This window comes from Giraffa tippelskirchi, chromosome 4, assembly GCF_054371585.1.
Source record: "Giraffa tippelskirchi isolate mGirTip1 chromosome 4, T2T-mGirTip1v1.2.pri, whole genome shotgun sequence".
In the NCBI taxonomy this organism is placed as follows: Eukaryota; Metazoa; Chordata; class Mammalia; order Artiodactyla; family Giraffidae; genus Giraffa; species Giraffa tippelskirchi.
The window spans coordinates 85578736-85594647 of NC_137278.1; the positions used below are offsets into that span (position 1 = coordinate 85578736).

Consider the following 15912-nt stretch of genomic DNA (forward strand, 5'->3'; position numbering starts at 1 on the left):
CCACTCCAGTACTCTTGCCTGGAAACGCCCATGGACAGAGCAGCCTGGTAGGCTGCAGTCCATGGGGTCGCTAAGGGTAGGACATGACTGAGAGACTTCACTTTCACTTTTCACTTTCATGCATTGGAGAAGGAAATGGCAACCTACTCCAGTGTTCTTGCCTGGAGAATCCCAGAGACGGGGGAGCCTGGTGGGCTACCGTCTATGCGGTCGCACAGAGTCGGACACGACTGAAGCGACTTAGCAGCAGCATGGTTAATTCATGTTGATATCTGTTAGAAATCAGCACAATATTGTAAAGCAATTATCCTTCAATAAAAAAATAAAAATTTTTAAAATTCAGTGAACTCTAAAGTCTAAACCAAGGGGATATTTTCCTTGCATTTGGCTGTAGACGAACATGGAAGAGTATTAACATATACACATATTAGGTAATTGCAGTCATAGTTTCTAGTTGGACACATTCACCCACACAGAAGGGTTATGGCAACTCCAGTATTCAAATTGTAAATATCCCCCAAATAAGACCCAGAAATAGGAGATGCTTAGCTCAGAAGTTAATACTTTAAACTTTGGGAATATAGGGTTTTTTCTTTAAAGATCAATACTTTCTTCTCCTGAAGATGCCAATAATATATTCATACCAATCCTGTCTGTAGCACTAGTACTCTGGAAAGATCTGGTTCCAAATGCTTGAAATAAAGTCATATTCCCTTACCCTTTGATTGCTTATTTACCTTAGAGTGAGTGTATGATGATGATGATGGAGGAGAAGGAGGAAGAGGAAGTCATCTTTTTGAGTACTGCAATCCAGTCACTGTGCTGAGCACTTTACCCAATGAATTCTGGAAGGCCAGGCCCCACCACAGAAATCCAGCAATAAATAAAATGCAGCTACACAAAAGAAGTTGACTCTAGGAAAACACCCTGATGCTGGGAAAGACTGAAGGCAAAAGGAGAAGGGGGCGACAGAGGATGAGATGGTTAGATGGCATCACCGACTCAGTGGACATGAATTTGAGCAAACTCCAGGAGATAGTGGAGGACAGAGGAGCATGGCGTGCTGCAGTCCATGGGGTGGCAAAGAGTCAGACATGACTTAGCGGGTGAACAACAACAACAAAACTTTGTTATTTGTTACAAAAAAAAAAATGCAAGGAGGCCTTGTGGGGTGAGCTCTGAGCTAGTTATTAACTTCCGTTTAGTACTTGGTGCCAACACTAACATCCTCATACCTGTAAACCCACCATGAGCAGGAGGACATTCTCAGTAACTGGCATGGGTTAAGTAAAACTCAGGTATCCTCCCACTGGGACTCAATTGACAATCTCAGGAAACAGAATCTATACAAAAGAGGCTCCAAAGGAATGAAGACATTACACAGACCACCACTGAGAAGCAAGAGAATGTGAACAGAAGACAAAATCTCCCTCTTATCTATCACCACTTGGAGCTGGGAGTGGAAGCTGCCTGTCTCTGAAGAGACTGGGAGAGGATTTCAAAACCTGAGTTTTAAGTTGTTACAAAGGAATGCAGCAAGAAGATAACACAATGAAATATTGCCTTCAAACTGTCTCCATGCTTTCAGAGAAAGGCATTTGTTTGATTGAGCAAAAAGGCCAGTGATTACTACTTACCTATTAAATGTTCAGCACTGTGCTATGGCCTGAAGGTATAAACAGCTGTTCATAAAGACCCACATCCCTGTAAGGGAGACCCATTATAAACTGGTTATTATAAAACAGTGTTAAGTCCAGTATCAGAAACATATGCCCAAGACATTATAGGAGCCCAGGAATTGGACCAAATTTAACCAAAGAGATTTAGGAAGGCTTCCTCAAAGAGGAGACATCTGAGAGTACTGAGTTTATGGGTCACAAAACAAAGACAGAAAACATCAGAAAAATTCACTGGTGTCAGATAGCAAAGTGGCTAGAATTATGAGCATGATTTTAGAATTGGACAGGAGATGGATATTACCAATCTGCTATCAAAACTTAGCATCATGTGAAAAAAGAATAAGAACACACAGAAGATAGTCTTTGGAATAAGAGCTAGTAAGAGTTAAATAATTGGGGCTGGGCAGGTATGAGCTGAATTTTGAAGATTTAAAAAACATATAAGTAATGAATGTACCACAAAAATAAAGGGACTGTACAATGCTTGATCATTATCAGTATTATTATTTATTTAATTTTATTACTTACACTGATAAGCTTTAAAAACTAGATTTCTTACACCATTTTGATGCTAATTTTGTTTACAGAGATACAGGCCTACTTGAAGATATAGTATTAATTTCTCCTTTTCAAGTGAACTGTACAATGTTCTCATACAAGGGAAATTTTTTTCTAAAACTTTGGTGGTAGTGGTTTAGTCGCTAAGTTGTGTCCGACTCTTGTGACCCCATGGACTGTAGCCTGCCAGGCTCCTCTGTCCATGGGATTCTACAGGCAAGAATACTGGAATGGGTTGCCATTTAGTTTATATTTATTTTTTAATTAATTTTTATTGGAGTATGGTTGATTTACAATGTTGTGTTAGTTTCTACTGTACAGCAAAGTGAATCAGCTATACGTATATAAGTGAAAACATTTTGCACTTGTTCAGAAACTCATACGCTTATAACATTCTTTTTTTTTAGTGTTATGAAAACTTTATTTCTATTTTTTTAATTTTCAAAGATTATAATTATACAATATTAAGAAGTATAGAACAAAATACAATTACTAAAGGACAATTGATTTAGTGTTGGCCTCTGCCGCACATCAGTATCAATCACCCACAGGTATACATATATCCACTCCTTCCTGAACCCCGCTCCCATCTCCCTCCCATCCCATCCCTCTAGGTTGTCCCAGAATACTGGGTTGAGCTCCTTGTTTTACACAGCAAATTCTCACTTGCTATCTATTTTATGTATGGTAATATATATGTTTCTATGCTATTCTCTTAATTTGTCCCACTCTCTCCAAGTCTCAGTTTGAAATTACTCCTGAATCAAGGATTTGCAGGTACACTTTTTATTGGAACCAATTAAAAGTAAACTATTGTAACCTCCCCAAAATGCTTTTTTTTAACTTATTTCTGTATTCTCAATCAAATATACACAGCTTGAAGCCCATAATTAGAAGGCACCACTTAATGATTCTTTTATTTCAGATTTTTCTCCTACAGCAAACGTTTCTTTCTTTCTGTCAAAGAAAAACAAATCTCAAGAGTTAGTGATATCTCTTCCTCCCATCTAAGACATTAACTAATTTCACCTTACTCCTGAGAAGAGATCGCAGTACATACCAACAAAAGAGAAAACATAAGTGAACAGTAAATTTCAGTCCTATCTTTAGTCCCACTTAATTTCTCTAAGGTTCATTTTCATCATCCCTAACATGAGAGGGGAGAAGGCAATGGCACCCCACTCCAGTACTCTTGCCTGGAAAATCCCATGGATGGAGGAGCCTGGTAGGCTGCAGTCCATGGGGTCGCTAAGAGTCGGACACGACTGAGTGACTTCACTTTCACTTTTCACTTTCATGCATTGGAGAAGGAAATGGCAACCCACTCCAGTATTCTTGCCTGGAGAATCCCAGGGACGGCGGAGTCTGGTGGGCTGCCGTCTATGGGGTCGCACAGAGTCGGACACGACTGAAGCGACTTAGCAGCAGCAGCAGCAGCAACATGAGAGGAATAACATTACTCTGCCTTCCCCATCAGACCAAAAATAACCTTCATTTGAAAAGATTTTAAGGGCATTAAACACTACAGGAAAAAAAGGAAGTCCTAAAATTATGAAATGTTCTAAGCTATATTTGAAAAGTTGTTATTCAGAATTTAGAATATATTTCTACATTAGAACAATATTATAAATGGATTACTAGTAGATTTACACACGGAGGACAAGGATATTGGTGGGGATCTGTCAAAAACACTAAAAAGAACTTTTGGAATTCTCAAGTTTAGAGGTAGACAGCACTGGTTCCCTATCGGAATTGAACCCAGGTCTCTTGCATTGCAGGCAGATTCTTTACCGACTGAGCTACAAGGGAAGCTCCATATGCCAAATCAACCTTCAGAAATTGTGTAACTTCTGGAAACATGAAAGTGATAGATATATTTAGTTAGAGAGACAAAGGAGGGGAAAGAAAGAGAGAGGGAGAGGAAGATAGCTTTTTACAAAGTCACTGTTAGAAGTTAGAAGAGGCAAAGAAATGGGAGTAAGGATTCTGTTGGCACAGTTATAAAACAAGTGAGGAACTGATGAATTGGAACTAAATTGTTAGCAGTTTAAGTAAACATTAAATGTCTTTCCCGGCCTCAAACAAAGAACACAAGCTTTCCATTGGCCATCTCTCCTCTTTCCCCATCCTCCATGGCCAAGTAGAATTAGCTGGCTTGATTTCATCCCCTCTTCAGCCAGTCAAAATCAATTCTCCCTCCACTCCCCACCCCTACACCTCTCCAAAAACACTCTGGTAGAGAAGTCAGTGCATTCTGTCACAAGTTAGGTCAAGGCTCAGCTGCCACGTGTTACCTCTTGACCACATTCACCCTAAAATTCTCCCCTTGGATGATTTTCTTGCCATCTTCTCTTCCCTGATTTGCCTACTATGCCTCTGGTCACACCTTCCCAGTCTGATGTGCAGGATCTTCTACTGCTGGGGGTTTGCAGTCTCCATGACTTTCCATTTTGCCTCAAACTCTTCATGTAAACTCATCCACAATCACAAGATTCAACCACCACCTCTGCGTCAGTGACTCCAGCTACGTGGTGTACTGTATAGCAGCAGTCCCCAGCATTTTTCACACCAGGGACCAGTTTCATAGAAGACAATTTTTCCACAGATGTGGGGGTGGGAGGGGTGGTTTGGGGATTATTCAAGCACATCACATTTATTGTGCACTTTATTTCTATTATTATTACATCAACTCCACCTCGGGCCATCAGGTATTAGATCCCAGAGGTTGGGGACTCCTGCTATAGAGGACAGAGTGGACTCTGGAGAGAGGCACTCTTGAGATAACATCTAGGCTCTGCTCCTTATTAACGAGTGACTCTGGGAGAGTTCTACTTAACTTCAGGGTAAGTTTGCATTTCTTACCCTCATACATTGCTAGTGGAAATGTAAAATGAAGAAGCCACTTTGGAAAACAGTTTCGCAGCTCCACAAAAACTTAGAGTTACCATATGGTCGAGAAAATTCACTCCTAGGTATATACCCAAGAGAACTGAAAACGTATGTCTACAACGAACTTGTACACAAATATTCATAGAAGTGATATTCACAATAGCACCAAAGTAAAAATAACCCAATGTCCATGAACTGATAAATGGAAAAACAAAATGAGGTGTATCTATACAATGGAACATTATTTAGCCATAGAAAGAAATGAAGTACTGATACATGTTATAAGGATAAACCTTCTAAATATAATGCTAAGTAAAAGAAGCCAGACAAAAAGGCCATATATTGTATATATATGGCCATATACTGTAAATTTTAAAGGCCATTGTAAATATATAAAGGCCATATATTGTAAATTCCACTTATATGAAATGTCCAGAATAGGCGAATCTAGCAGGTAGAGACAGAAAGTAAACTATTAATAGCAGTTGCCAGGGGCTGAGGGAAAGGAGGAGGAGGGAGTGACTGAGAAGACTTCAGGGTTTCCGTTTGGGGGTGATGAAAATGTTCTGGAATATATTAAATTCCTTGTGAATATACTAAAAATGCACTTTAAAAAGGTAGATTCTAGAAAATAGATTCAGCTAGTCGGAAGCTGCTGTCTAGCATAGGTAGCTCAGCTTGGTGCTCTGTGATGACCTAGAGAGGGGGGCTGGGGGGCTGGGAGGGAGTCTCAAGAGGGAGGGGATATATGTATACACATGGCTGATTTACTTCCTTATACACCAGAAACTAACACAGTATTGTAAAACAATTATACTTCAATAAAAAAATAAAAAGGCAGATTCTAATGGTATGTGAATTATACCAATTAATTTGTAATTACTTAAAAATATGTCCTCTTCACTTTCCTAAACTGTTATATTTCCTGTATTTACTTCCTTGATTTATAGCTCAACCTTTCTTCCAGTATTCCATGCCAGAAACTTGGGGTTCACCCTAGATTGCCTAGTGCCTTCTTTCATCATCCCTCCAGATCCTAGTCTGATCATGTACCTCCAGGCACTTTCTCATATCCTCCACTTGTTTTCCTCTCCATTGCCACTCCTGGCTTCAAGCTGTCATTACCTTTCCCCTGGTCCACGGAATGCTTATTCGTCAGGCTTCTAGATCAACTCTTATCTCCTGTTTCTCTCTTCTTTCTACTGGTGCCAAATCAATCTTTCCGAATTATCGGATTGATGACATAACTCCCCTATTCAAAATTCTTCCACCATTCGCTGTCTGCTCAATTAAAAGTCTTTGCCTGTCTTACAAAGCCTTTCATGAATGGCCCTCACTCTGTCCACCTATTCCCTCACTCTTCTTTCCTCATCTCCACTTTATCTTTTGTTGTAAAATGAACTTGTGATAGGGACTGAATGTTTGAATCCCCCAGCAAATTCAAATATTGAAACCCTAATCCTCAATGTGATGTTATTTGGAGATTGGGTTGTTGGGAGGTAATTAACTCATGAGTGTGGTTTGTTATTTAAGCCTCGCAGTCTATGATATGGTTTAACAGCAGCTTGAACCAAAACATCATGCTTTGCACATACTGTTTTTTCTTAGAATGTCTCTCCTCCTCCAAGTATGTCTGCATGGCAATCACAAACTCACTTTTCAAATGCCTATTTGAATTCTCCTCCTCCCTCACAACTCTTCCAGGCACCCAACGTACTGACTTCCTTCAGGCTTTGTATGATTTACGTTACTCAGTAGTTCTGTCTCCCCAGTAATTTCTTAAGAAGTAGGCCCTGTCTTCTTGTCTTTCTAGCCCCCAACACAGAAGTATGTCTGATAACTTATATATGGTTATCTTTCTGTGCTATCACAGTCTTCCAACATGGTGTCTAAACTTCAAATTTGTTTCTTTTCCAGTTTTCTTCTCTAGTCTTACTTTTGTCTCAAGCTTTTTCTTTGGACTATTGAATGAATTTACTTCGTATATTAGCATGCCCATAATGAAATTTCAAGACATGCTTCCAGATTTGCAGTAGTACAGATTTATGTTAGAGAGAATAAAAATACACCAAATACTTCTTCCAGTCACTTTCTCATCTACTTCATAAATACTTACTTCTGTGCCAGACAGTGTGATCAACACCATGGCAGAGGTACAAGTTTATATCAGGTACAGAGACCATAGGGTCTAAAGAGGGGATACACATGAACAGAAATTATGACACAGGGCATTATGAAAGAGTCATGAGAGAAGTAAAAACAAGTTCTGACTCATAGAATTAAACTGTGCCTTAAAGCATAAGTGAGGTTTCACTGATCAGAGAAAAGAACACTGTTTGCAGAGAAAAGGACATTGAAAAAAGCAGATAGATGTGGAAAGAGCAGGAATGCCAACAGAATGGTGAGGTCTTAAAACTGGAGTTAAAGTACCTATGTGTTTATTTACTCACTCAACAAACATGGAGAGAGGGAGAGAGAATACCATGTTCTCAGGATCAGAACTAAAAGCCTCTGTGATGGTCCATGTGAAATAATCTAATGTAGCCTTTTTCTGTATGTCTGTGTAGGCTTCACATCCATCCATGTGTGCTCAGTCATGTCTGACTCTTTGTGACACCACGGACTGTAGCCTGACAGGCTCCTCTGACCAAGGGGATTCTCCAGACAAGAATATTGGAGTGGATTGCCATGCCCTCTTCCAGGGGATCTTCCCAACCCAGGGATCAAACCCACGACTCTTACATCTCCTGAATTGGCTGGTGGGTTTTTCACCACTATCACCCCCTGGGAATCCCCACAAAGACATATACATGCCCTAAAAGAGTCCAGGAGAGTTTAGTAGACACACATAGAAATGCCAGCAATATCTCGAGTGTACCAAAGAGTCATGAATGGGACCCAGGTCTTCACATTGCATTCATTCTTCTGCAGAATGGAAATAAATGTTAGATTACTAATGTCCTCAAAAGCAATTCTTGAGAGTGGATATTACGCAAAAACATTTCCACCAAAAGTTTTGCTGATGGATCTACTTGTGACAAGAAGGGTGTTGAAGAGCTGAAATAGTAAGTGAAACCAAGCAGGGTGCTAAAATTAGACTGAGAACCTCATCGGCTTCTGTGGTAATTTGTGGGGATTTCACAAGTCCGCATGTTCACATAGTTTTATACACTTGTTAATCTTTATCTCACCACAATATCTCATACTCAGTGACTTTTTTCAACACTTGCTTCTTATTACTAGTCCAGGAAACTGGACATGTATTTATTTATTTATCTTAGACACTTTTTAACTATTAATCACATAAAACCTGAAGGTATTCACCAAGAACTTGGGCAAAAAGATACTTCCTCCCTACTAAATGCAACATAAATTATTTATGGAATTTTTAAAACAGAAAAATACAGAAGAAAATGGTTAAATTTCTCATTAACTTATCACTTCATAATAATGTAGTAACACTTGGTTTGGGAAATAAAGGCAAAAACCCATCATAAAAACATCAATGACTGGGGGACAATATTGGAATGTCTGAAGCAGTATCTCACTGAAAAATCAAAGACTGCTCAAGACCCAAAATGTATCACTTTCATGCATCTAAAACAACATGGAGGAAGCCCAGATTTTATAAAAAGTGCCTTTGTTCTTAGGTATTATTGTTTCTTTCCAAATATTGATTTTGGATAAGAACAAAAATTTTTTAATTTAATAATGTGTTGGCTGCAGAGTGCCAAACATCTGATTTATAAAGACTAAACTATTCCTTTTGTCACCTAGATGTATACAAATCTCAATATTTTGTGGAAGAACCTGAGTCTTTCCAATAAGTTTTTTAGTTTTTTTTTTCCTGAGAATCATACTAACATCAAAGTGACTGAACAAGTGCCATGCGTGACATCAGCAATATCTCGTATAGATGTGCATTCAGGTCCTAACAGAAAATCATCCTTTCTGAACCAAGCCCTCTGGTTCTGATGCCACGACAATTAAATATGAAAGCATAGTGGCCATACACACATTATAAATATCGTTCTCAAATGCCCCTCTTTTTTTTACATTTACTTATTTGGCTGCACCAGATCTTAGTTCAGCATATGGGATCTTCCATCTTCATTGTGGCATGTGGGATCTAGTTCCCTGATCAGGGATCGAACCCAGGCCCCCTGCACTGGGAGTGCAGAGTCTTAGCTACTGGACCAGCAGAGAAGTCCCTCAAATGCCCTTCTCTTTTGCATTTTTCTCATTATCTGTAAAAATCTACTTAAAGACATGTAAATAATAAACCACAAGTGTTAGGCTTTTTTCCTCCAAAGTGAAGATGGTGTGCATTAACAAGTTCTCACTCACTCACCATCAGCAGGTTGTAAAACAGTGACCTCCTACAGAGATCTAACTTGAAGATGTAGTTTTGTTAGGTTTCCTCACACAGGATTGACTCTCACAAAGTTGCAAATATTTTGAATTAGTTGCAAAAATATACAAGTCCAGACTTTCACTTTAAAAAATACAGTTTTCTCAATTCTTATGGAAAAATCAGATCTGCTGGTTTTAGGGCTGCATCCCCACCAGGCAACATGTAGCCGGAGCTAAGGAGTAATCAACTCCTAGTTCCCTAAAGTCCCCACTACCCTCTACCATCTCCCCAAACTGAGGCCAAGTGTCACGGCCATTTATCATCCCACTATATTGAGACATTTAAGAGGAAAGTGAAATACCACTTGTCCCAGACAGAGACAATTCTTTTTATCCCTCATCCACTTCACTCATTCTGGTCCCTTCTTGGCCCTACACACATTTGTCTTTGCAAGTCCCCATCTCAGGCTCACCAGGCTGCTCACTGACATCACAGATGCTAAGAAGGACTCTTTAGAATGTTCCTATTCGTGGACTGGACAAGGAAGACTCACAAGACAGCTCCTATGCCTTCTGGCCTATTTCCATTCAAAAAGTAAGTTCAGATTGCAAGACAATCCTTGCCCAAACAAGAAAAGTTTATGGATTTCCACAGCATTTGTCAAGGCTTATCAGGCTAATAAAATCTTCTTTATTTTCACTTATAATGTGCTTAAAACATCTAGATTATCTCCAACTTTTGCAATTTCCCCAGATTTCTGTGTTTTTATTTCTTTCTTTTGTTTTTGGCCATGCCATAAGGCATGTGGGATCTTTGCTCCCTGACCAGGGACCAAACTCGTGCTGCCTGCATTGGAAACGCAGAGTTTTAACCACTGGAATGCCAGGGAAGTCCTGTCAGATTCCTGTGCTTTTCTTCTACAGAAAAGTTCTCATAATCAACAAAATAGATGTACACTATTGATTCCCAAGGAGCATGGGAACTTGGTGCCAATGCCTCTCAACACTTCACGTTGTAGATTCTGGAATGATTACAGGAAAATAGAATGTATATAGGGCTATCTATACAAAAATTATGTATCTACTCACGCTTAGAGGCAAATGCATTTTCAGATTCCATACACTACAGCAAATATCTAGTTTCACTCTCTCCCACTTCCTCTCTCTGTTGCTTTGGATTTGTTGACTACAACCAGTAACAGCTTATTCCTCCCTGTCAGATCTGAGTAACTCACAGGTACTCGTCACTGTAGACTTTTCAGGATAATTTCCTGTGGATAATTTCCAAGATCATTTCCAGTCCTTAGATAATGAATCACTTGGATAACTAGTCATGATACAAGCTGAGCTGGTATTCTTCCTTTGTTGTTGTTTATGATTCTAAACAGAGAAACCAGCAACCAAGCGAGGGTTATTTACTAGTCAGTGCAGCTGCAAGGATTGACCTCTAAACACCTGATTTCCTCATCTTGCTCATTCAAGTCTTCTGAGAGAGTTTTTTTTTTTTTTGTCTATTCAGAGAAACTCTCTAGTGCTAACAGAAATAGTCGGTGGTGCAGGAAAGACATAGGCATGTTTTTTTCCACTTTTCAAGGGAACCTCTTATTTATCAGGTTAGTGACCTCACTTCACAAAGGAGAAGCCCAGGATCAAAAAGATAGCATAACTCCCCCAAGTTTAAACAGTGACATAATGAGAGAAAGGAAAATACACCATCATAGTAGAGCTTCCATAGAATCTAGACTCATAGTGAGTCGGGTTCTCTGGGACATAAAAGGTGCATGTGTCAGAGGCTGTTTTAAACTAATGCATCTGCTTAAGAAAGTGTGAGTTTTCTGATAAGAAGCAACTCTTCACCATGTTGATATGAAGAAATGAATCAGCATGGATGTTGCTGTGAGTTGTGGAATTTCTGCTCACCATTCTGATTTCACGATAATTTGACACTCGAACTTTGCAAAAACTATTCCAACCTAATCATCTCCCTTTGTGAAAACAGTTTTTGTATTCAGGGGTCTAAAATGATGTGGAGGGTATGGTAGGAAGCTAAAATCCCCAGTTGGTGGCTACTAGACATCAGAAGCAGTTCTGGGTACCTTTGAGATCAGGTGTAAAGAGTTGCAGTGAAAGTGAAATTGAGAAGGTGGAGTCGTGGAACTCAAAATTCATCTTGGTACAAACAGCTGGCTCTCTGGCTCTGATGCCTTGATCCTGAACTCTGTCCAGACATCTACTCTTATCATATGGAACCCCATGTATTTTCTTGGTTACTTTTGGTCACTCAAACTTTGGCTTCTCTCTGTTTTCAGTTGTTATTTATTTATTTTAGTTGTGCTGGGTCTTCGTTGCTCTATGCAGGCTTTCTCTAGTTGCAGAGAACGGGGATTACTCTTTACTGCCACGTGGGGGCTTCTCATTTCAGTGGCTTCAGAAGTAGCAGCAGCTTGTAACTCTAGAGTGTAGGCTTAGTTGCTCGGCAGCACGTGGGATCTTCCCAGACCAGGTATTGAACCCATGTCCCCTGCATTAGCAGGTGGATTCTGAACCACGGGACTACCACGGAAGTCCCTGGCTTTTCAAGTTCTTCCAGGAAGGAGCTCTACATGCTCTATTCCTCCTGTCTAAACTCACTCCTTCAATGCCACTACAGGCTTTGAGACTCGGCCTCTGCTCTCCCATGTTTGGGACCAAATAGTCTACAAATTGCAGCTCTCATTGTCCTTGTCCTCAAATTCCACTCACAGCAGACAGCAGCAGATTTTTCAAGAGGGATGATGACAAGGCAAGTGGGTTTTTAAGAAGCAAATTCTTCCCGCATTCCCATCAGTTTGTTCCTGGCTCAGGCGATTCCAAACTTAACTCTGGGGAAAAAGATTTATCTACTTTACAAAATGGGATTGTTGTATTCAGGAGGATACCTGTCTCATGAAATGTTTGAAAGAAATTCAAGGAGGCCACTGGGCTAAGATGGACAACATGCCCAGTGAAATGAAGGAGAACCTATAGAAATGGCCCACACCCAGCATGAGCTTGTCATTCTTCTGCATGGCCTTCGTACTTTGTTCTGTAGTGTGGACTCATGAAGCCCAGGGCAGAAAGAGAACCAGGCATGGTGCTGCCAGCTGATCTTGTCCCTGTGCATCCAGGCTTCTTCCATACACCCCAAAGGGTGGTTCTTCCACACACAGAAAGTGAGCTCACTAGGGAGTCCCCCTCCCCCAGCCCACTCCTTCATGGATCAGTGACTATAGATATTTTGAGGGGGAAACCAGTGTCTACCATAGAGACTTGTCTTAGTTTGCTTGTACTACTATGACAGATATCACAGACTAGGTGGCTTAAACAGAGAGGTCACATAGTTCTAGGAATTCCCTGGTAGCTCAGTGGTTAATACTCCATGCTTCCACAGCCAGGGGCACCGGTTCAATCTCCAGCTGGGGAAGTAAGATCCTACAAGCTGTGTGGTATGACTAATAGAAAAAAAAGGAAATTTCTCATAGTTCTAGAAGCTAGGAAATCCAAGCTCAAGATGCTGCCAGTCCAGTTCCTGGTGAGACTCCCTTCCTGACTTGCAACCTTCTGCTATGTCCTCACATGGTGGACAGAGGACTTTTTCTTATAAGGGTAGAGCCCTATTGGATTAGGCCCCCATGCTTATTACCTCATTCAACCTTAATTACCTTCTTCTAGGCTCTATCACCAAATATACTTACAATGAGAGTTAGAGTTTTAACATATGAATTTGGGGTGGATACACATTCAGTCCATTCTTAGCTCTTAACCAAGAATCAGAGATCTATAAAAACTTCTGGCATCATATGTAGAATTTTGTGTTGGTGTCCATGAGCTTTTAAAGGGGCTTTTGATCAATAAGAGTTTAAGAACTACTGCTCAAACACACAAACTGATTGCCTGGAGGATTTCAGAAGACACAGAATCAATATTCCCTGAGGATACACCATCTGATGCCATTTTTTATATTTTAAAACAGATTAAGTTGTCCAATGCAAAAAGAGAGGAAACACAAAATCATTCCTTGATTCTCACCACCAGCTTTTTACAGTCAAAAAACTTTGAGGTATATTACTAGAAATTTCCACATTCTCCAAAGAGTCCATGAGCAAACTTAGGCTTAGGATCCAATTTAAAAACATACGGTTTCCTTTTTGCAGAGGCGTCTATGCCCCATCAAGGTTTAGAAGTACTACCTCTACTCCTCTCTGTGAAGTTGCTTCCTTCACCGCTTTGTTCACTTCTGTTACCCTTCAGTACCTTGGTCAGATGCCATCAGCCAGGGAAGTTGGGGTGGGCTCCGTGCTGGGGGTCCACCTGCTTCATAGGACACTCCCCACAGCGCAGGGCAGCAGAGAAGAGGGCTCTAAGGCTGCATACACTATGGTATAATTCTAGCCACTTCACAAAAACACTGTCAAATGGTGTCCTTTCAAATGGGGTGTATAACAATTTAGACCGATGACACTTTGTTGGCTCACAAACCACAAGAGTTCAGACATTAGTGGAGTGCAGTTCTCAGGCTAAAGAAATTGATAGTACATGTAACCTTTGCACCATCTTAAATGGGGCTTTGTACATGTTTAATGTCTTTCTTCAAAGGAGATTAAAGGGCAATAATCTAACTTTGCCTTATAAAATAATTCTGTAAAAATAGAGTTAATAGTGCTATTTCTGTATTATAACTAAATAAATTAGAATACAAATAAATTAAGTAAATGTTAATCTATCCATTAATCAACACACATTTATTAAATATCTTCAGGTTTTTTCCTCCCCTCCTCCCCCCACTGACGTTTAAATCTTAAACATGTTTAAGTCTTTTAATCTAATTAAAAGTATGGTTCTAACTGCAAAAGGACCTGATTCTTGTCTTGTCAGGAAAAAAGAATGTTTAGATTCGATATCCAAATTCTGAGTTCTTTATTGCCTCAACTAATATCAACTGAGTACACACCTCTACCTTCCATTCATTATGCCAGGGCCTGGGTATCCAGTGGTGAATGAAATGGACCAGATCTTTGACCAGTGGAGTGTACTGTTTACCGAGGGAAACCAACAACACACAAGTAGACAGACAAGTTGATAAATCACTAATTGTCAGCTTGTGCTGTGAACCACTCAGCTTGGCTTTTTCTGAACCTTATTCTGAAGGGCTAGTCATTTTGTATCTCATTTGTGCCCTGGTGTTGATACAGTGGTATTTCATTAAGAGTATTAGACTGGCATTATTTGGGCCTTTGCTTTATTCCTATGCTAACTGTTTTCAGTTTCATTTTATTTTTGCTGCTTATCATAAGCTGTTTTAATTCTTTTTGGAGGATATCAGAGGATAAACATTTATGAACAAAGACATTTTTTTCAATACGGGAATAAGGAATTCGATTTTGTGAGAACAGTTTGCTTCCTTTCCCATTGTCCCAATACTGATTCCCCTTGAATAATCTCAGAATGACTCTACATAGAATGCATAGCTTATATTACAGTTTTTACTTATAAATCATCTACTCTGTTGCCTTGTTACTCTGCAGAGTTGTTTCAGGCAGAGAGTGATGCTCAATGTGAAACTATTAGAAGTGATTTTTTTTTTCCTCCTACCAGCTCTGTCAGTTACTGGAAAATAGCTTATGCTTCTGGGGGTCATTTTTTCTTTTTTCGTTCAAATCCAATTAACATTTACTAAGAGGCAGGTGTTCTTGCCAAATCAATACCTGACAGTGCCTCAAAGGCTGTTTTGTGGGAGGGTGTGTCTGCTCCATATGGCAACAACTTTTGAGGATCAAGAGGTTCTCAAAGAGTTTTCATTTCTATAAATAACCCAAGAACAATCAGCCATGAATTTTGTTAATCCTTCTTGAATCACAGCCTTTCCTTCTGGCAAAACAAGTGCATAAGTTTAATATCTCTTGTGTAAAATACAATTCTGCATAAACAAACACTGAACTCCAGTTAGTGAAATGTATGATTAAGTGTTGAGGAGAGGAGTGAACTGCTGTCTACAATTATACTGAAAAGGAAAGATGGACCAATGGATGAATAGAGGAATGAATATTTGGGTAGATACGTGAAAAAACAAACTTAGGAAATTATTAGTGGTAAAACTGAACTGGCAGGGGAAGATCCCCTGGGGAAGGGAATGGCAACCCACTCAAGTATTCTTGCCTTGAGTATTCCATGGACAGAGGAGCCTGCCGGGCTACAGGTCATGGGGGTGCAAAGAGTCGGACACGACTGAGCGACTAACACACTCACACAGATATTCACAATACCCTTCTTTCAACTTTTTTTGCTTGAACACTGTCATCATAAAATGTGAAAAATTCTCTCCATTATTTTATACTTTATTTTGTGTTTTTTACAGTCAACTAATTTTTTAATTGAAGTAAAAAAAGGATAATATTATATTGATACATATTATATT

The 15912-nt window shown here is 39.7% G+C and overlaps 1 protein-coding gene across 12 annotated transcripts in view; it reads right to left on the reverse strand.

Moving 5' to 3' along the window:
• The window catches only part of RASGRP3 (RAS guanyl releasing protein 3), a 114839-nt gene that overhangs the window by 53725 nt on the left and 45202 nt on the right, over positions 1-15912 (reverse strand). The window contains exon 1 of one of the 12 annotated variants that reach the window (XM_081590227.1): positions 1638-1704. The exons of the other annotated variants lie outside the window; for them this stretch is intronic. The gene's annotated coding sequence lies outside the window, so the exon portion shown is untranslated. Of the gene's footprint in view, positions 1-1637; positions 1705-15912 lie in introns of those variants that run through there. 12 annotated transcript variants of the gene reach the window in all.